At 49.3% G+C, this 22,854-nt stretch overlaps 1 long non-coding RNA gene across 1 annotated transcript in view; it reads left to right on the forward strand.

The window, feature by feature from the left end:
- LOC144161847 (uncharacterized) overlaps positions 1 to 20,670 on the forward strand; it is a 47,026-nt gene extending 26,356 nt beyond the window's left edge. Inside the window, exons 5-7 of the long non-coding RNA XR_013320504.1 lie at positions 10,061 to 10,159; positions 17,100 to 17,274; positions 20,516 to 20,670. This is a non-coding gene — a long non-coding RNA (uncharacterized LOC144161847). The remainder of the gene's footprint in view (positions 1 to 10,060; positions 10,160 to 17,099; positions 17,275 to 20,515) is intronic.
- Positions 20,671 to 22,854: the final 2,184 nt, after the last annotated feature.

Consider the following 22,854-nt stretch of genomic DNA (forward strand, 5'->3'; position numbering starts at 1 on the left):
GCCAGGGTTCCTGCGTTGGGAAAACAGGCCCTCTTTACTGGCAGGCTCACCGCTCCCCGACCCGAGTCTCCCTTGGGGGTCGGCAACGAAATCCTCTGAACTCCAGAGGTCCTTCTCGTCCGGTCGTCGAGACGGGAGGGTCGCGGGGCTACACGCCCAATGGAAATCAAGCTGGCGGCTGTTACCAATGTGGACAGCCAGGACACATCCGTCGTGAGTGTCCGCGTGTGATGGCTGGTCGCCGAAATACAAATAGCCATCGAGATGAAGGAATGCAGCCCGAGGCAATGATGGTGACTAACCCATCACTGAGTGGCCCAGAATTGGCTGGTGGCGAGGACTGGTTCCTATTACCCACTGCTTGCCGTGTTGAAGCACGCACACAGCCCATAGCACCACATCTTTCTGTTCACGTTCTTGGAACGGATGTTTCTGCATTGGTTGATACCGGCGGCAGTTTGTCGCTCATTGGTGATACTGTCTTTGAACTTTGCCGAGCACGTGGTGTTAAGTTGCGCCAATGCAGCACCCGGTTGCAAGTGGCCAATGGTGCTGTGGTTGAAGCGCGTGGGGCTGTGCGTTTGCACATTTCTTACGCAAGCAGAAGGTGTCGGCAGCGCTTTACGTACTGCCCTGGCTTGGCAGTACCCATGATTTTGGGCCGGGATTTCATTATTCGCGAGGGCCTACTGCTTGACTTGGCGGAAGGTGGTTACAGATTGGGCAATGACGCAGAATTGATACCTTTTCTGGCGTCAACGCATATCTGTACCGTGCCAAGGTCAGCCGTAGTCGCAACGAAATCCGTCTTGCCTGAGCGAATCAGGCAGTTGCTTGAGGAGTGTCCTTGCAGTGACTATGAGAGGGAGCAGCTCGCCTATGTGCTGGAGCCGTTTGCTGAAATGTTCATGGAGGCCCCTGGGCGGACAACAGTCCTTCAACATCGCATTGACACGGGAGACGCCCCTCCTTGGAGCTGCAATCCACGGCCGCTCAGCATCCAGAAGAAGGCGAAACTGGATGTCGCCCTTAACGAGATGCTGAACACGGGGGTTGTGCGGCCGTCGCAGAGTGCCCATGCATCTCCAGTCGTGTTGGCGCCAAAAAAGGACGGCAGTGTGCGTCTCTGCGTGGACTACCGTCGTCTCAACGACGTAACTGTAAGAGACGCATATCCTTTTCCTGCCGTAGAATCCATCATTTCCTCGCTTGGTGGTGCCCGCGTGTTTACCACTCTGGATTGCTCACGCGGCTTTTTGCAAATTGAAATGCACCCTGATGATATTCCCAAAACAGCTTTCACATGCTACAGGAGTCTTTTCGAGTTTGTGCGCATGCCATTTGGGCTGAAGAACTCCCCGAGCTCATTTCAAAGATTAATGGACATCGTCCTTGACGATGTACGTTATAAGTACGCGATGGCCTATATGGATGACGTCGTCGTCTTTTCGCGCACCTTTGAGGAGCATCTCGTGCATCTCAGAGATGTGCTTGACCGCATGAAACGCGCCGGTCTCACCATCAATCCTAAAAAGGTCCAACTCGCGACAAGCAAAGTTGACTTGCTCGGCTTTGTCGTGGACAAGGGAGAGCTTCGTCCTAACGATGCCAAACTGAAAGCAATTACAGAGTATCCGTGCCCGCGTGACGTTAAGAGCATGCAGCGCTTCTTGGGCATGATAGCCTTTTACCGCAGCTTCATCCCTCATTGTGCGGAGCTATCACGTCCGCTGAACCAGCTACTACGGAAAGGCGTGAAATGGCAATGGGCAGAGGCTGAACAGCAAGCTTTTGAAGCACTGTCTCGCGCAATCGCGACAACAGCGGCGTTAAGGATACCGGACCTTAACAAACAATTTGTGTTGCAGACCGATGCTAGCGACTATGGACTGGGCGCAGTGCTGATGCAGGAGTTTGAGGGCGTTCTCCGTCCGGTCGCATTTGCTAGCCATACGCTCACTCCGGCTGAGCGCAATTACACTGTCACAGAACGTGAGTGTCTGGCAATTGTGTTTGCACTAAAGAAATTTGACATGTATCTTGACGGTGCCTCTTTCACCATTCAGACAGACCACATGGCATTAACGTGGCTGCAGCGTTTGCAGAACCCTGCTGGTCGTCTTGCGCGCTGGGTGCTTGCGCTTCAGCGCTACGATTTTACTATCCAGCACAGGAAGGGTTCGCAGAACCAAGTCGCTGACGCGCTATCGCGCGCGCCCCTGCCGCCATCGTCGGACGCGGCAGCGCCGGCGCTGGTGGCTGCAGGGGATGCTGACGCACGCTGGGGTACGCTGGTGAGCAGGGCAGATCTTCTCGCGGCGCAACGTGCCGACGGACTCTGCCGTAAGATCATTGAGCACGTCGGGGCACAGGGCGCAGCTCCCACCAGCAACAGCGGTGAGTTTGATACATATGTGTTGGCGGAAGACGGTCTCCTGCTACGGTATATCCCGCAGGACGATGAAGAAGCTAATTCCCCATTCCGCGCTGTTGTACCCCGTAAGCTTCGGAGGGCTTTCATCCGTTACTTTCATGATTCAGCTCTGGCTGGACACAGCTCTGGCAGCAAAACTTATGAGAAGTTATGTCGGACTGTCACGTGGCCGGGAATGAGGCAGGATGTGCTGCGGTACGCCAGGAGCTGTCACGTGTGTCAGACAGCGAAACCCCGAGTCGGTTGCCCGCCCGGTTTTTGATGCAGTCTGTTGAGAGTAAGAGCCCCTGGCAAATCGTTGCTTGCGATATCATGGGCCCTTACCCCCGCAGCCCGCGTGGGAATTGTTATTTGTTTTTGGTGACGGACCATTTCACGAAGTGGGTAGAGCTGTTCCCGCTACGTACCGTCAATACACCGAATGTATGGAGGTGCCTAATGGAAGTGTTTTCGCGCTTTGGGTTCCCCGCACAGCTCATAACGGATAATGCTACGTATTTTACGAGCAAATTGTTTGAGGACAACTGCCGAGCTGTAGGCGTGAAACACAATCGTACGACCACCTATCACCCTCAGGCAAACATAACTGAGCGGGTGAATCGCAATCTCAAGGCGATGCTAATTGCTCATACGGAGCAACACAAGGATTGGGATGCTAAGCTGCCTGAGATTGCATTTGCCACTCGCACCACGGTGAATCGCTCAACCGGGTTTACGCCGGCTTATTTGAACTACGGTCGGGAAATGCCATTTCCTCTTGACAGGACACTTCCAGAAACGGAGGCGGGTTCTGGTCTGTCGCCCCATGCTGTGGCCGTCCGCCAGCGCCTGCGCGACGCGATACAGGCTGCCCGGGAGCAGCTTGACGTTGCTCGTCTCCAGCAGGCGGAGCAGTACAACCGGTGTCGTCGGGATGTTCAGTTTGCGGTTGGTGACATGGTTCTCCGGCGCACTCATCCACTGAGCGATGCCTCACGCAAGTTTGCCGCGTCCCTAGCCCCTAAATGGGAGGGCCCTTTTACCGTAAGCGAGAAGCTGTCTTCCATAACGTATCTTTTACGCCACAGCAGTACAGGTGAACATGCAGGCCCGGTTAATATAGCAGACCTTAAACAGTACCACGTGGACTGATCTGCTTTTGGCCGCAACGCCTCTTGTTTCTCAATGGCGTCTGCGCACCCGTCATGTTAACTTTCTATGGGATGTATCTAGAGTATCCTTTTTAGGCATTTTTTTTGTTTCGGATTACCTATTCTTGGTCCTGAATTTGATGATTGATCAGTACCACGTGATGCGCTTCTTTATTTTTTTTATTTTTCCCCCTGCTAGAATTGTGTTTCTTTCCGGGCGTTAATTTTTGCTTCTTTCGCATCCAGAATCCATTTTGGCATTCGCTCCTGCTGCGCCCGCATTCACCGCCGCCCCGTGTGGAGGACTTTCCCCACTGCCACATCCACATGTGCGTGATGCATGACCCGGTGGCATCCTGAGTTCCTGACTCCCTGGCCTTGGGGCTACCTTCTTGGCTCCACGGCTCTTGCTCCGGGCCGTGCCTGCTCTCTACTCTCCACTGTGCTACCTTGGCGTGTGTGCTGTGGGTCTTGAACCGGACGTTTGGGTGGTGCTCTCGGTTCCACTCCGGCGCTGCGTACCTCTCGCCGGGAGGCCCTATCTGCTACCTCTGGTACTGTTGAACAGACCGTCATCGGTTCATGGGATTCCTCCAGTGGCGCCAGCGATCCAGCGGCGTCCATGGCTGTTCCTGGGCTGACGTCATCTTGGGGCTCCGATGCGGATGCTTCGAGTTACTCTTTAACTGTCGGTTGGCTCGAGGACTGTGCGTCGGCCTTTTCTTCGGAGGGGGGGAGAGTGTGGTAATCCGGCAATAGTGGCGGTGGACAATCCCGCGCGATGGACATGTTCCCGCGGAGTATGAAGATGTGGCGCGAGATGAGATAGGAGGGAACATGGCGGACTCGGTTGGGCTACGTGTGTGCAGCCGGATCGGCTGAGCAGTGGACCTTGGCGGAGCGGGACTCTAAGTAAAGGTGTGATCGAGGGGGCTCAGTGTCTTTCTGGGGAACCGCGGCCGGGTGCAAGAACCCCGGTACCACAAACTATGGTAAGGTCTTATAAGGCCATGATTTCAAATGTGACAACAACCGCCACTTAGCGGTAAAGGAGTTGCATTAACCCTATTGTTTGTTTGTTTGTTTGTTTGTTTGTTTGTCTGTCTGTCTGTCTGTCTGTCTGTCTGTCTGTCTGTCTGTCTGTCTGTCTGTCTGTCTGTCTGTCTGTCTGTCTGTCTGTTTGTTTGTTTGTTTGTTTGTTTGTTTGTTTGTTTGTTTGTTTGTTTGTTTGTTTGTTTGTTTGTTTGTTTGTTTGTTTGTTTGTTTGTTTGTTTGTTTGTTTGTTTGTTTGTTTGTTTGTTTGTTTGTTTGTTTGTTTGTTTGTTACATCGAACACTAGATCCAAGAAAGGTGAGCGATACAAGTGCACACAATTCATCAGTACTACACCGCTTAATGACAGCACGTTTGTGGTGGCTAGGTCATTCCACTCACATACGGTGCGTGGAAAAACAGAAAACTTGAAAAGGTTAGTCCGTGCAAAGTAAGGAGTAAACGCGTGGGATTGGCAGTGCCGGGTAACTTTCGTTGTTAAGGGCGATACAAACAGTTAAGGGTCGAGTGCTAATTTGTTACGTACGAGTAGGGAAAGAAAATCTAATCTGAATTGCTTTCTCCGATCGAGTTTCGAATAAAGGTAGGTCGCTAATTTTCATTAGTTCTGTGGATGAGTCAGTACGGGAAAAATTTTTATGAATAAACCGCACACATTTTCTTTGAATTCGTTCAAGATTATCAATGCTAAATGTTGTATACGGATCTTCAACGGTGCATGCGTACTTGAGCATGGGTCTTATTAATGATTACTAACCTAAAAGTTTAACGCTAGGCGGGGAACTTTTAATCTTGTGTTTAAAAAAAAAACAAAGATTTCAAGAGACAGAAGAGCAAACGTTGTTGATGTGAAGGTTCCAGGACAAGTTATTTGTTAGTGTCACGCGCAAATACTTATAGATATAGACACCGCTTCCAGTGGCAACGGACCATCTTCGTACACATGCTTGAATTCTGTTTTTTTAAGAGTTACACGACGATACACATTTGTTAACACTAAGAATCATACCCCATTCATCACACCATTTCAGAATGTTTCCTAAGCTATTGTTGAGGTCGTCTTGATGAGTTGCAGAATTAACATGTTTATACAAGACACAATCGTCCGCTAAGAGTCGAATCTGAACGCCAGGGTTACTTACATCTACAATGTCAACGTACAAGAGAAAAAGCATGGGACGCAATACACTTCCCTGTGGCACGACAGAAGTGACTGAAAACAGCCCGAGTGCTGCTCGCCCACATCAACGAATTGTTTGCAGTTGGTTAAGTAAACTGCTATCCAAGAGACAAGAATTTCAGGGACACCAGTTTTCCTAAGATTTAAAATTAGTTTATTGTGCGGCACCTTGTGAATGCCTTTGCAAAAATCTAAAAAAATGACATCAATCTGGCCTTCCTTGTCTATATCGGAAGTAAACGAATGAACAATCGTAATTATTTGCGTAACGGTGCCCTCTTCGAACCAGCGCTGAAATTTTGTTAAGATTGCGTGTTGTTCTAAATAATCAGTTATTCAATTTCATATAATGTGTTCTATTATTTTGTAGCATGGCGAAGTTAAGGAAATCTGGCGATAATTTTCTATCGACAGTCGGCCTCTTTTTAAATATAGGCACCACCCGGGCCATCCTCCAGTAATCCAGTAATTGTGCTGATCGCAAGGAAGCATGGGAAACATCGACTAAAAACTCCGCGAGAATTTCAGCATAACGACGAAGGAACACGGTTGGGATATTATCTGCATTACAGGAAATTTTAGTTTTAAAATTCAGCAGCAAAGGAGAAACACCGGTGTAGGAAATAAAATATACATCATATAAATGGGGAACTATTGCATCGGTAGGCACACATGAAGCGGCAGGATAAAATACAGCTTGGTAGTGCCCATTGAAATCCTGAGCAATTCCTCTCCGATCAGTAACGGCCGCGTGCCATCGGTTATTATTTGGGATGGTCTTTTTTTCTCGGTTACGTAGTTCCAAAACTTGCTTGGATCACTTTTGATAAAGTTTGGCAGTGAGGTATTAAAGTAGTAATTTCTGGCACTTTCTATCGCGTTTTGGAGGCTCTTCTGTGGGCTTTTAATCAGTCCTGTAGGTGCCCGCTGCTTTTTTACTCTTTTGATTTTGCACTTCAAGTGAATGATGTCACGCGTCATCCACGGCGTGTGTTTGTAAATCTTTTTGCGTTTATCGAGAATAAATTCATCCATGCAGAAATGACAAATTTTCTTGAAGCGGTTCCAAAGTGAGCGAACGTCACTGTCACTGTCACTGAATTCCTCGAGACAGGCTCCCAGGTAATTTATTAAACACGCGTCATTACCTCGGGAGTAGTCTTTGACGCTACGTATTTAAGAATGTTTATTTATCTGCGAGCGAACAAAAGGTGTACTAAGCTCACAAACCGGTGGTCAGAAAAACCTTGCTCAACTAAGGCGCGAGAAAAAACACTAAGTCAAAAACAGAACGTGAAGCGTCTTGTACAGTAGTTGGCTTATTAACGAGCTATGCAACGTGATGCGTGAGCATGATATCAAAAATAACATTTATGTGCATCCGCCCTGAGGTGCTCCCTATCGACGTCTGGCAAATTAAAATCACCTGCCAGCATGATTTTGCTGCTCAAATGTTTTTTCATGTGTTCTTGCAAATTTTGTGGGTAATCAGGCGTGGCATCCGGAGGTCGGTAAAGGGCATACAAAACAAATATGTGGCCCCAGCAGTTAACTTTTATGCATAAGCACTCTAATTCAGGTTCCTCTTCTAATAAAACGGCCTCAATTTGATCTGTCTTTAATTAGGACTGCCACCCCTCCTGTTCTAGATGACCTGTCCTTTCGGAACACGGTGTGTTCGGAGGGTGTGGGGAGCATCCTCATCTTTTATTTTACGGAATTACTCATCCTCATCCCTCATCTCATACGATTTCATATTGTATTTATAAGTTTCACGCGTTCGTTAGGTTCAAGCACCTTCCATTATTTTTTAAAATGATTCACTACCTTATTTTATTTATGCAGAGTGTTTTCACCATGATCGCTTCATTTACTTCAATCGACCGCTTAAGCAATTATGCTCGTCAGAAGCGCTAAACAAGGTTTTGGATCAAAAGCCCAACGCACTACTGTTTTTGGATCTCGTTTGTTTCGCACTCTCAAATACCTGCAGTTTCTGGAGCAATAAGTTTACTGGGTTCAGTTCCTAAGCATCCTAAAAAGTACGATTTTAAAAACCCAGAAGCATGTTCTCTTGCCAAAAAATTGGCTCACGATTACTACACTCCCAATACGAAATTTTTTCTCAGCGCAAGCTGCAGTCTTCTCGGTCACGGCGCGTAGCTGCTACATCTAAGGATGTGATCGCGTGATCAGCGAAAGCACGGCGGCGCGCGCTGCTCTGCCGTTATCTGGTAGCGCGTCGCGGCCACCGAGCATGTTGTAAATCGTGTTTGAACCTCCCGCGCAAATGCCCCGTGGTTAGGATGAACCACGCAACAAGGATGACGCGAAGCACATGCACTGGTTGCCGGACTCGTGGTTCAGCACGCATTCGTGAGGGCTGCAGTGCGCTGAGGCAGCAGTCATTCGTGGGTTCCCTTTGTAAGCCTCTGCGTCGGCGACGCGACCTGCGTCTCAAGAAGGCACCGCGAACTACGTCTCAGGAAGGAACCGGGAACTGCGTCTCAGGAAGTGAACGTACATCATCATCGAGCGCACGACGGCACGCGCTGCTATGGCGTCATTTCGCCGCGCGTCGCCACCGCCTAGCATGCCTCACTGCGTCCCCCTCACACTTTCGCGGTGCGACGTCGCCGAGGAGCATCTCGTGCGGGCTCATAATACTGCCCTCCCCCTCACACTTTCGCCACAATTTCCTCCGCGGTTTTCTTTCTGTCTTCGCTGGCTCGGTTACGACGCCGACGGCGATGTCAAATCACAGTAGTAGCCGCCAAAGTGTTGCGCACTCAAAAGTGATGAACAATGGCCCATTTTTAAATTCACATAGAGTAGAACGCTGACACCACGGGCTGGGGAGAAACCGCCTCCTGCTCATGTGTTGAAGTGCAGACTATTGCCCGCCATCTGTTATTTGAAGATTCATCTTCGACCCGAGGACAAATTAAGAATGGTTTCCCAAGGTTGCAAAGTATGCACATCAGCTCCTTTCATCAGGAACACGTGCACATGGGGGGGGGGGTATTTCGGACGTGTACAGGGAAATAGCTAGCGACTTTATGAGCCTACGTATCCTAACACGTATCCTAAACACGTATCCTAACGCTTCACATATCACTTATCCTAAAACGCTTCAAGAACATTGCACAAGACTAGAGGCGAAAACTCAAGCAAACAGCTTGTCACCGTGGTTGAGTCGATGTCACTGCGCTATCATAGCAGCGAAGTCATAATTGATCGAAAACTTACCTTACTGTACTTGCAAACAGCTTTGAGATTCGAGGTTCTGGTTTCACTCTTAATTTTTGGTTAGCAAACCTTGTTCACTTGGACTTCTTTGGTAGCGATAATTACTTATCTAGCACACGTTCACTTTCACAAAATTATGCACTATATCCTCATAATTAGGATAATTCACTCATTACTACAGATGCGACCTCAAAACAAATTTTTTTCCTGAGTTACCTACCTTTATACCTGGCAGCCCCCATGAGTGTATACTATCAACCAATAAATGGCGCCTAACTTCTAAACAATTCAAAATTGAAGCATTTACCACCCTCGCTATTACTTTAGAAGTAGTTGTTAAAACTTTATAGATCATCCTCATCGCTGCACCGATGGGTTCAGCTTCATCGGTGCCCGCATTCGCGTGCGAGCAGCTCTTGCTCGAGCTGCTTTGTCTTCCTCTAATTCGCCTTCTTGTAAATGAACCGCCATCGCATCACCGGGACGTCCCGGCCCTTGGTCTCTCCCACGGTCCTCCTCTTATTTTATAGTAGTAAAATTACGTTAAGAACAGAAATAGTGGCAGGTGGCCTATACTAAGGTGGTCTTTAGTCGTGGGCTTTCCTTGGTTATTAATTCGTTGTAAAGCCATATAACTTCAGACAGGCCGGCGTTTTGCCTAAGACAGAACTGACTCGCGTTTCAGAAAGGTAAAATCATCTCGTCCAGAACACCGGAAGCGAATATCTTTGATCAACGCTGTAAATTTTGACTGACGTAGCTTGACAAGCCCCCTTCCTTCTCTCTTCTTCGCGATGTCCTTGTCCCTTTCCCGAGGACTAAGCCTGCCGTAGATTAGGGGTAGCTTCTTCTACTTTCAATCCTCACAGAATACTGCTACTTTTAGCATGCTCTCAATTAATATGGGAACTGCTTTGATTTTGAGGTGGTGTCAGGAACTTATTGTTTATTTTGAGGCACAGAGTGCACTATTTTACAAATAGGCGCAAACAATATATCCCTTGTCTTTTACAGAAGTGTATCACCACACGGAGATCCTGGCCCACTTAGACGGCAGAAAACTTTGTGGGATATTTCACACAGTTCCGAATTTAAAAAACGGAATCGGAGACGGTAAGTAGCCACAATCACGCTGTTGCGGGGGAAGTACAGTATTCTAGACAGTGGCACATGAAACCAAAACGAGTAGTGCTAATTGCGAGGGTCTGACGTGAAGTAGTTATGTTGGTTGCTTTGAAAATATCGCCAATTCCGTGTAGCCTGCAATGCTTCTTGAGTCGCAATTTAAAAAAAAAACATCATCGACTCAAACAATTGCTTTTTTTTCGGAGTACTGCTGCACACTTTTCGATATATTTTAACGTCAGCCATGCGCATGTCCAAACTTTTACGAAAACAAGTAATGTAATTTACCCAAACCTCTATCCCAAACATTCCCTCTTGAAGTTCTACAGTGAAACAAACTCTATTCCAATGTAAATTATCACAGGTTGATCTGAAGGTTTACAATATGAAGGAGCAAAAATGCATCAAAGTAAGCCTCTACAGCACACGTTCACTTGTTGTGCGGCACGCCCTGTTCTATATCTTTGACGTTTCCGGTTCGTAGTTTCTCGAATCAGGCACATTCTCCCTCAAAGCTTCCGATCCCAGGACTATTCCCCAAGTCAGCATACGTGTCAGTAAAAAAGGAAAGGCGACAACAACCATGTTTCATACCTGCCAACGGCGATATTCCGTTTTAAGATAGGTACAGGCCCGCACTTCCGGTGTGATTCAAAACCTCAATTAAACGCGTGCTGATATGGCGCGCCCCGCTTCTTACCAGGCCTAACAGATACCAAACCACTTGCATGTACAACAATAATGCGCAGAATTGAGCTCAGAGAACATTTAAATTCCGCGCCCCGCCTCTTACCCGGCCTAACAGATACCAAACCACTTGCATGTATAACAATAATGCGCAGAATTGAGCTCAGAGAACATTTAAATTCCGCGCCCCGCCTCTTACCCGGCCTAACAGATACCAAACCACTTGCATGTATAACAATAATGCGCAGAATTGAGCTCAGAGAACATTTAAATTCCGCGCCCCGCCTCTTACCCGGCCTAACAGATACCAAACCACTTGCATGTATAACAATAATGCGCAGAATTGAGCTCAGAGAACATTTAACGATGAAATAAATCACTGGACATGGTGAGAAATATTGACAGTGCTACGGACTGAAACCAGGGCGTTCGTTCCAAAACCCGTGATTCTACTCCTGTGCTGCTGACGGCGGTACCCTTGTAGCAGTTTCATAAAATAATAGAATAAATGATTCAGGTGAAGCAGTAAATGTCGCTGCGTGCGCACAGGAAGTTGTTGTCTTGTACCCACAAGGGAACAAAATCTTGCCTGCCAGCGTTCGAATAGTATAGTGTCTTTTTCGATTACCTTGTGGCGGCGCCCCAGCAGCTTGCGTCGTCTGCTGCCGCAAACGGGCACGCTCCAGGAACGATGACGCTGGGGCTGAGCCACGAGTGGCGAGTGCTGACCACGCGCTTGCGGTGCGCGCTGGGCACGAGCGTGGAATAAAGCGGGGCCTCCAGTTTGGGCCCACGGCGCTGTAGCGTGCAGACGTGTGTCTTCTCATCTCTCTGTCGCCGTCGCGACATTGGTGACCCGGACGTTGCAGCGGAGCCACGTACTCAGAATGGACCCTAACCGCGACGCCAGCGGTCCTTCTGTGTCCTCCGCTGCCTCTTCACCTGGCATCTCCGCCGTCGCTTGCCGTTTGCCCCCCTTCAGCGCTAAGCACCCCGACGTGTGGTTCCTTCAAGCCGAGGCAAGCTTCCGAGTGAGTCACATCACGTCGCAAGAGACACGCTTCAACCATCTACAACAGTCACTGCCTATTGAGATCGCGGTTGAGGTTCGTGACATCCTTGCCAACCCGCCTACCACGAACTCTTACGACACGTTGAAGGCTGCCATCTTGAGCCGCACGAGCCCTTCGGAACGGCAGCGTTTCCAGGGGCTGCTTTCTGCAGAGGAGTTGGGTGACCGTCGACCTTCGCAGCTCCTTCACGAACTGCAAACCCTGCTCGGCGACGCACCTTCTGCCACGGACTCCCGTTTGTTGAAGGAACTTTTCCTGCGACGGCTCCCCTCTTCCGTGCAGATGATCCTCGCGACTGCTTCTGACCTTCCCTTATCCGCGTTGGCCGCGCATGCTGACAAGATAATGGAAGTCGCCACGTTGCATCCGCCTTTGCCCACGGTGGCATCCGCTCAATCTTCCGACCATACCACCGTGGCGGCGCCTGCTACTCCTTTGCCCTCACCGCTATCCGACGACCTCGCCGCTCTCCGAGAGCGCATGCAAAACTTGGAAGAGCTTGTCGCCTCGGCTGGTTACAGCTCGCCGCCGCCTCGCAACCCTCGAGCTCGCCGGTTTGGCCCTTCTCGCCGTACCCCGCCTCCGCAAGTATTTCGCCAGGAAGGCACAACGCGCCAGCCACCTCAACACCCTGATTCATTGTGCTGGTACCATCGCCGCTTCGGTGCAGCGGCGCAACGTTGCACCCGTCCTTGCGGCTGGCCGGGAAACGAGGCGAGGGATCGTTAGCGGCGGCGACCGATTCCCAAGCCAGCGACAGTCGCCTCTTCTACATCACAGATGCAACCAGTGGTCAACGTTTCCTAGTTGACACTGGTGCTGAAGTTAGTGTGCTCCCCGCTAATTCCTGTGACCGCACTCAAGCACCACTGTGCCATCTCCAAGCTATTAACAAGTCCAGCATTCCCGTCTACCGAAAAAAATCCCTGATGGTAAACATCGGCCTACGCCGTGCGTTCCGCTGGATTTTCCTCGTGGCCAACGTGAGTCACGCCATTCTAGGAGCCGATTTCCTTTCGCACTTCGGCCTCCTGGTTGACATGGCCCGAAAAAGAATCCTGGACGCCACAACCGGCCTTTCTGTCATCGGCAAATCGTTTCCAGTCCATCCGTTCGCATTCACGCTTCTTTGCGACCTACCTTCTCCGTACCGGGAATTGCTGAACGAGTTTCCTTCCCTGACTGCCCCTCCAGACTGGACAAAGCCAGTGAAGCATGACGTCGTTCATCAGATCATCACCACCGGTCCACCTACGCACGCCGTGGCGCGTCGACTGGCTCCAGAGAAACATAAAATCGCGGAACAGGAATTTCACCACATGGTTGAAATCGGCATTGCTCGCCCGTCATCGAGCAACTGGTCCTCGTCGTTACACATGGTCCCGAAGAAATCAGGAGACTGGCGACCCTGTGGTGATTACCGCTCCCTGAACGTGGCCACTGTACCCGACAGGTACCCCCTACCTAATATACAGGACTTCACCAATAACCTCAGTGGATGTACCATCTTTTCAAAGCTTGACCTCCAAAAAGCCTACCACCAAATCCCCGTAGCCCCGGATGACGTCAAGAAAACTGCCATCATTACACCGTTTGGCCTCTTCGAATTCACTCGAATGCCTTTCGGGTTACGCAACGCAGCGCAGACTTTTCAGCGCTTCATAGACGTCGTCCTCCGTGGCCTACCTTTTGTTTTCGCCTACATAGATGACGTTCTTGTCGCCAGTTCATCGCTATCTGAGCACCTGCACCATCTGCGGATAGTTTTCGAGCGCCTAGCAGAGCATGGCCTCATCCTTAATAGCGACAAGTGTGCGTTCGGGTTGCCGTCGTTGGAGTTTCTCGGTCATTTCGTTGACTGCAATGGAATTCGCCCTCTGCCAGACAAAGTGAAGGCCATAATCGACTTTCCCCGACCTGAGTCCTTGCGCCAACTGCGCCGTTTCCTAGGGCTGGTGAATTATTACCGACGGTTCATCCCGGAATGTGCGGCCATCGTTCAACCTCTCGAAACTTTCCTTCAAACTCCCAAGTCTCCCGAGTGCAGTCTTGAATGGTCTGAAGTCGCTGATCGCGCATTCACTACCATCAAGGAGCGCCTGGCCTCTTCTACCCTCCTCGTGCACCCGCGCCACAACGCTCCCACAAGCCTGATGGTAGATGCTTCCCACTGTGCGATTGGAGGTGTACTTCAGCAGCACATCCGCGGCAGCTGGCACCCGCTCGGTTTCTTTTCGAAGAAGCTTTCTCCCATTGAGCAACGGTACAGCACTTTCGGACGGGAACTCCTGGCGGCATACCTCGCTGTGAAGCATTTCCGCTTTTTCCTCGAAGGCCGCAGCTTCGTGATCTTCACCGATCACAAGCCTCTTACGAACGCCTTCAAGTCATCGAAGACTACATATTCTCCCCGAGAGACGCGACATTTGGCTTATCTTGCAGAGTTTACGACGGACATTCGGCATGTCAAGGGAGTTAACAACATTCCAGCCGACGCCCTTAGCCGTATTTCCGCCATACAGCGCCCCGGTTTCAGTTCTCAGGAGTTGGCCCAAGCCCAAAGCGATGACGAGGAGCTCCGAACTCTACGTTCTTCAAACAGCTCCTCTCTGCAACTCGAGGACATTCTATGCCCTGATTCGGGAATCAGCATCGTTTGCGACATTGACCCGGTCTCAGGCCGCAGACGGCCGTACCTTCCTGCGGCTCTCAGGCGCATTGCCTTCAACTCTATTCACCGTCTCTCTCATCCTGGAGTTCGTGCCTCACGGCGTTTGATTGCCGAGAGATGTCTGGCCGGGCATGAATACTGACGTACGCGCCTGGGCCCGTTCCTGCCTCGCCTGCCAACAATGCAAGGTCTCTCGGCATACCACATCGCCTCTGGCTACTTTCCCACTACCGGACTCAAGGTTCTCCACAATTCACGTGGACCTTGTTGGCCCACTACCACCATCTAAGGGCTGCCGCTACATCTTGACAGTGATCGACCGTTTTACCCGCTGGCCGGAGGCTTCTCCAATCGACGATATTACTGCTGAGACTGTTGCTTCCACGCTTATGTCGACGTGGATCGCCCGTTTTGGCGTGCCGTCGGAGATTATCACAGACAGTGGCCGCCAATTTGAGTCCACACTCTTTCGCCACTTGACATGCCTACTCGGTGTTACTCACTAAAAACAACGGCCTATCATCCTCAAGCCAACGGCATGGTCGAGAGGTTTCATCGTCAGCTCAAGGCCTCGCTGATGGCTCACGAATCACCTGAGCAGTGGGCAGTTCACCTTCCTCTTGTGCTGCTAGGATTGCGCACTGTCATCAAAGATGATCTTGGTTGTGCCGCATCCCAAATGGTCTACGGCACGTCTTTGCGATTACCGGCAGACTTCCTGGTCCCTCCACAGCCTCAAGATAACCCTTCCTCTCCTGGCCCATCCTACGTAAAGGACTTAACCCGGTTTTTCAGCTATATCCGTCCCCAACCGCCACGGCCGTGTTCCACAAAACCCACTTTTATTCACCCAAGTCTTTCTGTCAGCCAATACGTTTTCATCCGTGTCGACAGTGCCCGCCGGCCACTTCAACCGCCCTACACCGGCCCTCATCTCGTCATTTCACGCGGCGAAAAGACGTTTACAGTTCGCGTTAACGGCCGCGACACTGTCGTTTCCATCGATCGCCTCAAGCCCGCTTTCACCGAGGGTGAACCGCCTGCCTTCGACACCACCATCCACCACTCCACCCTGAACACCACCACTCTCCCCTCCGTTCGCAGCCCCACCCGCGAACATACCAGCGCAAGGACTGTCCGTTTTGCCGACACTCCGTCTGAAGAGGGGGGGGGCTATGTGGCGGCGCCCCAGCAGCTTGCGTCGTCTGCTGCCGCAAACGGGCACGCTCCAGGAACGATGACGCTGGGGCTGAGCCACGAGTGGCGAGTGCTGACCACGCGCTTGCGGTGCGCGCTGGGCACGAGCGTGGAATAAAGCGGGGCCTCCAGTTTGGGCCCACGGCGCTGTAGCGTGCAGACGTGTGTCTTCTCATCTCTCTGTCGCCGTCACGACAACCTCTTTCTGGCATACTATTCCTGATCACTCAACCAAACAATATTTCCGAATAAAAGATGTTTCTATCCAGCCAACCGTATAGTGGGCCCGCTTTCTCCTTAAAAAGTTGCTGGGAGATTTCTCCATATACAAAGGCAGCCTCTAACCTAGTAATCCCAGCTTTTAAATTTTGTGTCACTACTCCTTTAAGGAGAAGTACTGACACAAAATTTCAAAGCTGGGATAACTAGGTAAGAGGCTGCCTTTGTATATGGAGATATCTCCCAGCAACTTTCACAAGTAACCATTCAGTATAACATTGTTTATATCCATTTTAATATTTGCGCGCACGAGAAAGCTCAGAACGGTTCAAACTGCCGACGTCGGCTCCCGTGACGTGGCCAAGGAGCTGCGGTTGGTGAGCGCTGCTCCGATGTGTGTATCTCGCCACGGTTTTGTGACCGACGTCACGCCACTCGGGCGCGTGGAGATGGTGGAGACCACGGCCAGTCTGGGGCGCGAGCGGGCGCGAGCGCGCGCGTTTCACACTGGCAGTGGTTCGACGAGAACAGTGACGTCACGAGCGCCCTCCTGTCATGGCGGCCACCTCGGCGTTCGTTTTGTCGAAACGGAAACTGACACGAATAAACGAAGCTGTAAATAATTATTTACGCTGCCATCGACCATCTAATGTGCCATTCTATTATTAGTGGGCTGGCAGGCATCTAAAGTAGCGAAGAAAACTTAACACGAAAATTTCGTGTCGGTGCTCCCTTCAGCACCAGTCAATTGTCACTTGGAGCCACGACGAAGCGATCTTCCAAAATTGATGTAGGAAAACTGAATGTTCTTGCGAGGCGCACCAAACATGCTTGTCTACCAGTACTGGCAGCCTCCCTGCATACACGTTTTAGTGCCCTTTTACACCAAGGTTGAAAACATGCACACCCGCGCAAACAAATTTTTTCATACGGCTTGATTACCATAAATGTGTATCATTTACAAAAAAAGTTTGTTTACACCACACCTCAGTGATTTTGCCTGAACCTCTACGTAATCCATTTCTGCTGGTACAAACGAATTTTGCACGCTTTCGTTCAAATGCATGCGTTGTTTTTGCAGCGAACATGGTGTCCTCTTGCGAAGCTCGCTTAAAAACAAGGCGCCATCGCCCGGACGAGAAAAAAGAATATCGCCATTGCTGGGAGTTTTATAAAACACACTGCCAAGAGAGACCTCACTATTATGTATACAACCACACTTGCAAGGTGCCATGGCATGAGGATGGCGGCCTACCGTAAGTTAACACATTGCACTCGCATCCAGTGATTAGGCTGAAGTGTGTAGTGGTCAAACAACGCTGAGAGCTGAGCCTGTTGTGATGTTTGTTTCGGCGAGTGTCGACACCGAATCAGCGCCACGTACAGTAGGTGGCATTTCTGCCCAAAGGAAGTGTTTTACTCTGACGATATTATTGAAAATAAACCCGACGGGTGCGTTTCTATCGCCTGTATTCACGAAAACAAAATACCCATTTGTTCAATTTGAAGGAGCCAGCGTTTGGTAACTCACTCAGCTCTATCCGAGCCACAAAATAAGCGTTTTTAACCGAAGACAGAAAGAAATGTTTAAAAACATTCTAATTTCGCGCTACAGTGACTCTGTTATGGGCAGGCGTGACGTAATATGGCCGAGCAATGAAAACATAGTTTTCAGCGTATAAAGCGCACATTTGCATTCAAGTGATACGGTGAAACAGAACCGGAAGCCCCACTACCATCGCCCAGTCACGTTTATTGGAGGGGGATCAGGTAGGCCGTCGCCAAGGAAGATTAAATTGTGACGTCATGATTCTGTGACGCCACAGAATCAAACAAGATTCTGTGACGTCACATAGAAATCGCCGGACAGTTTCTGGGTAGTCGCCACTGCGTCTGTCTTTCTTATTGTCTCCATTATTTCTGTGAAGTTTGCGACAGAATTTCTATCATCGTTACCGGGACCAAACAGTCTTTGTAATGAGCAAAAATTGAATTTTGTCTTCGTGACCACTTTAAAAGCACAATGCGCAATGTACAAGCACATGCTAGGTGTCGGGCAGTCTGTTTGGCAGCCAAGCATCAAGTATAACAGTGGGATCAGCTGGGGAACACATTACAGCACGAAGGTAGACGAAGACTAAAAGAGAACACGGGACAACGCTTTTCACGTGTTCTTTTTCAGCCTTCGTCCACTTTTTGGGCTCTAATGTGTTCCCGAACTGAGTACCAAACTTCCCAACAGTGGACGGAAACGACGCTGTTCTGAGCGTCTGCCCAACAACACATTCTGCTGCAGTGAGATATATGTTTACTCGTATCCTCAGCATGCACAGTCCGCTTGCAGAAAGCGAAGGCATCTTAATATCAGAACTCGTGGAACGTTACGTAACATCTGCCAAAAACCGAAAGCACCGCTGAATGCAAAATAGGAAGTTAAGCGCGGAGGTAGCTATAGCTTTTCAAATTTAGGCCATAACTACTTGTGCTGACGCTGCGCACTGCAAACGGTTTACCTCTCTTTTTAAGTGCTCGGTGGTTCACAGATGATAGCTATAAAGAAATACGGCGAAATTGTTTGACAAAGACTGAATAGGTAGCACAAGCAGTAGTGCTTTGCTCCTTCAACACAAGGATCGAAAACCATTGACTCAACTAAATAGTTCCGTGGAACCGGAATGTCGCTTTCACAGAAGAAAGATAACATCGCCAAGAAAGCATCATTACACTGTCCTTCCGAGAAGGACGGTTACCGCTGTCAGTCGTTCGGGGTCACTTTGAATCGGCGCTATTTTATGCCGACCAGTGTTCCATAGGTATCGCCGTGTCCCGCACTTACACATGTTCGTACCCCACGATTTTTTAGGGGCGAAGGCTTGTCCGCCCGGCGTCCGGCGTCCGTGCTCACGGCACAGCACAGTGTAAATCGAAACATCTGTAAACAAAAGGTTCACAAAAGGTTAGTTCACAAAAGGGTAGAAAGAGAGAGAGAGAGAGAGAGAGAGAGAGAGAGAGAGAGAGAGAGAGAGAGAGAGAGAGAGAGAGAGAGAGAGAGAGAGAGAGAGAGAGAGTGCTCCCGTGCTGCGCATGCGCGAGGAGCATTGGATTGGATTGGATAGGATTGGAATGAATTTGATTTGGATTGGATTGGATTAAATTGAATTGTATGGAATGGATTGGATTTGAAATCGTTTTAGCAGTAGTAAGCACTCTCACAGGTGATTTATGGTAAGAACGATCCCCAGTGCTTCGCCCACTCGTCATGATTCACTTCGGGGAGAGGCGTGATTTTTTTCCACACCACACCTTCCCCGTCACCATGGTGCATTGACTAACCTTGTAGGCAGAATGGAGCTCTCTCGATGCGAAATTGCCGAAATTCTGCGTTTTTTTCAATTGCATGTCTGCTTCAACGTGTCAACTTTGAGCGAGCTCCTCTCATTGGCTGAGGGGAAACGACACAAAAGGACACAAGGCAAACAAGGCGAGGCGTTGGTTTTCCTGTACTGGCGGTGATCAAGGGCCATGTAATCGGAACATACGCCACGTCTTAAAACGAACCCAAGTTTGACATTTCTGAAATGGGATGACATCAGAATACAGCCCGAGATAAGTTTGGTGTCATCGTTAGCAGAAATTTCCCTAATTTACACAACGCGATAAAAACGAGAAATACTTATCTTGTTTTATTATTAGAGTGAAATAACAGCTGGCACCCTGTTTTTAGTTCCAACCAGCATGTGCTTCTTTGTACCCAGTGCACCAGCGCGGGCTTAGAAAAGCGCGGCTCAACCCAAAATGTTTGTGTGTGAGTAAGAACGAGGGGGCACAAACGAAGTCAGTGACTTTGCTAATCATCAGATAACCACTGCCGACTAATAATTTCTCGTGCAGTTTATGTACAAGTTTCCGGGACTTTGACTTCCCGTCCCACCATGACGACCAGCCGTGCCGCAATGCCCCTGAACAAGAATAAATACAAAGAGATCAATCAGAAGTGAATGTTGAGTAGGTCTGTACGGCAGTTAAGTTGTTATTTTGAGCTGGTTTATTTTTTTCTTTTAATATTCTGCAAAGGAAACTGTTATGTAAACCGAAGGGGCAGTCATACGGCTCAGAAGAAAAGCTGGGAAGCTTTATTTGTACACCTGGAAGTTGGAGAAGACTTCGTTCTGATCCAGATAACGTTGTAAGTCGATTGACCCATTAGCTAACAATAGGGATAGCCTTCACCAACACAAACGGTCAATCTATCAAGATCCTTAAGCGAGGGACATGTGCTACCCGACTATTTAAGGAACGAACTCAACTTTAGTGTATTTTCTTCAAAGAAAAAAAAAGCTTCCTCTAAATCTTAGTTTCAGTAAAGCATTTTTAGTATAAATAAATGATCTCAGTAAAAGCTTAACGAATTAGTTTAAAGTGGCTATGATAAATTGGAAACACATTTCTTCTTCCTCACAATGGAAAACACTAACGCCAACGTGTTTTACGTTACAGGGCGTGCTAACGTCGTCTGCAAACAAGCGACTCAAAGGGCGAATGGATGACCCATAAACTCAGGGTGCTTAAGCATGCGCTCGAATCGAATATTGTACCAAGTGGCACCGTCGAAATAAAGTTGGCGAAGCGAAACAAAACGGTTACGTTTCTATGCGTGCACCAGTGATGGCTCAACAAGAAACTACGGCGAACAGTCCGCACTGGTTAAGGATTTACTGTACCGGGGCAACCCACTCTCAAGTACCCTGCACGAGCAAAACGAGGGCACCGCATGCCCCGCTGCCGAAATTTTACATCAAACTTAGCCCTACTGCCAACCCACCAACCCCCACCTTATGGTTTTCGCTCACTACAGCCCTCATAAAAGATGAAACCCAGTACCACCCAGTGTGAAATCTGCTGCGACAGCAGAGCTGCAGTTCCATCGCGTTGGCTAGAATGTAAGCAGACGTTCGCCGGAGAACGACAGTGCCGTCGCCACGCATATTCTACAGGTCGAGCAAAGCAATCGCCATCTAAACGTGATGAGAGGGCCTCCCCTCTCCCTCCCCTGGCGGTAGCGAGAGAAACGAAGCGGCCAGAAGTCCTGTGAGGAGGAGGAGGTAAGTAGGATTGGGAAGAGAGAGGATACCACGAACGTTCATTGTGCGATCATTATAGGTCTTTCATGGGCGTCTTTATTCTTCTGTGCTGCCCGAAGGACATGGTCAGACCATGTCTTTCAGGCATGGTCTGACCATGGGCGCGCTCCAATTTCCCGATTAGACGGCTTCGTTGCCGTCTTTGCGGACAGTACGCCATGTTTATCCCCGTTCCGATTCGAACAAAGCAGTCAACGAAGACTGCTTCGAGAAGACAGCAGCGAAGTCAGCAACGATGCAGGCTACCTTCCTGTCCAAACTAATAAGTGACGCCAGCGCCACCTTTTTGCGTATTAATGTTGTAACATACAAACTTGTTTTTATTGAAATATTTCGCATAATTTACTCGTGGTGAATATTTGGGTTTTAAATAACACAATGTTTGTAATAATAACGGTAATAGTATTTACGAAAGGAGCGGCTGGCGTTACTCAACAAGTCTGCTACGAGGTTGTCGTCTGCGTTGGTGACCGCTGCGCTTCTAGCCACCATAGCTGCGCCGTTCTAATTCTTCTTCCTTTAGACGACTAATTAGTCTTCTTCGTAAGCAGTCTACCAAGCTGTCCGTGAATTGGAACGCAGCCCATGTCTCCACCATGACTCACCATCATCATCATCATAAAGCAACTTCATTGAATGGTTCTGAGAATTAATACAAGTATTTGCACCGATAGCCAAAGGCTAGTGTCCGGATATCACTTTCTAGTGCGTATTGTCCTAGAGTTCCGAGAAAGGATGGGTTACTAGATGGTAGCACTAGGCGCACATCCGTGTCGTACGGAGAGAGCCATTTATCGAACCGGGTATCTCTGATCTCGCCGCATGTCGGACAGTGCCACATAAAAGGGCATGGGTTACACGGTGTAACCTGCCCATAAAACATGCCCGTGCATGTCGACGTGATGGAAGTGGCACTATTACGCCATTCCCTGTCAGGTGTGGTGTATATGCCGCGTTGGCGTAGGCGTTGGCAATGAAATTTTCTTTCTGAAGGGGACTCTATCAAGTAGGAAGCCCTGGGGGGTAATGGAGTCGCTCTCCTCTTCCTTGTAATAGGTGTTGACGGTGCGACCTCATCGCAATATCAAAACGCAAAAAAATCATAGACACATTTCAGACTGCTTATATATGTAATGCGAAAGCATTACGCGTTATTTTGTTAGATGGAGTGCAAGAATTTTCTTAACCTAGATTTTCCCGGGTTTTAGAGGATGTGAAGGAGTGACAGGAGAACCTGAGTCTTTGTCGCGTGGGTCCTTCGCACAAGACTATATATTATAGTCTTTCTTGGGCTACATACACACAAAATTTGTCTGTCTGTCTGTCCGTCCGTCCGTCCGTCTGATCGGCCGTCCTTCGATTCAGCCATCCGGCCAAAAGTTGAACATTTACAACAAAAAAAAATTGTGTAGGCAGAACCATTCGAAACTAATACAGATTATTAACGGAAGAACGAGAGAAGCGAGACCTGGGCCATGGCTGCCCTTGGCGGGGACGATAACTTTACTGACACGGGCAAACTACATGATGATGCTGATCATTACTGATGCGTACCCATCGGGAGATTCAACATCCTCCCGCGCGCGCAACGTTCACGTCTGCTATTAAAGGCACAAGCGGCGTCCTTCAATGTTCTGGCACGAGCGTTGCAGCCCGAACCGATCCTTTCCTGCGTCCTGTAACACGTTCCTTATG

This window comes from Haemaphysalis longicornis, unplaced genomic scaffold (assembly GCF_048455015.1).
Source record: "Haemaphysalis longicornis isolate Haplotype H1 unplaced genomic scaffold, Haemaphysalis longicornis Haplotype H1 scaffold_12, whole genome shotgun sequence".
NCBI classification, from domain to species: Eukaryota; Metazoa; Arthropoda; class Arachnida; order Ixodida; family Ixodidae; genus Haemaphysalis; species Haemaphysalis longicornis.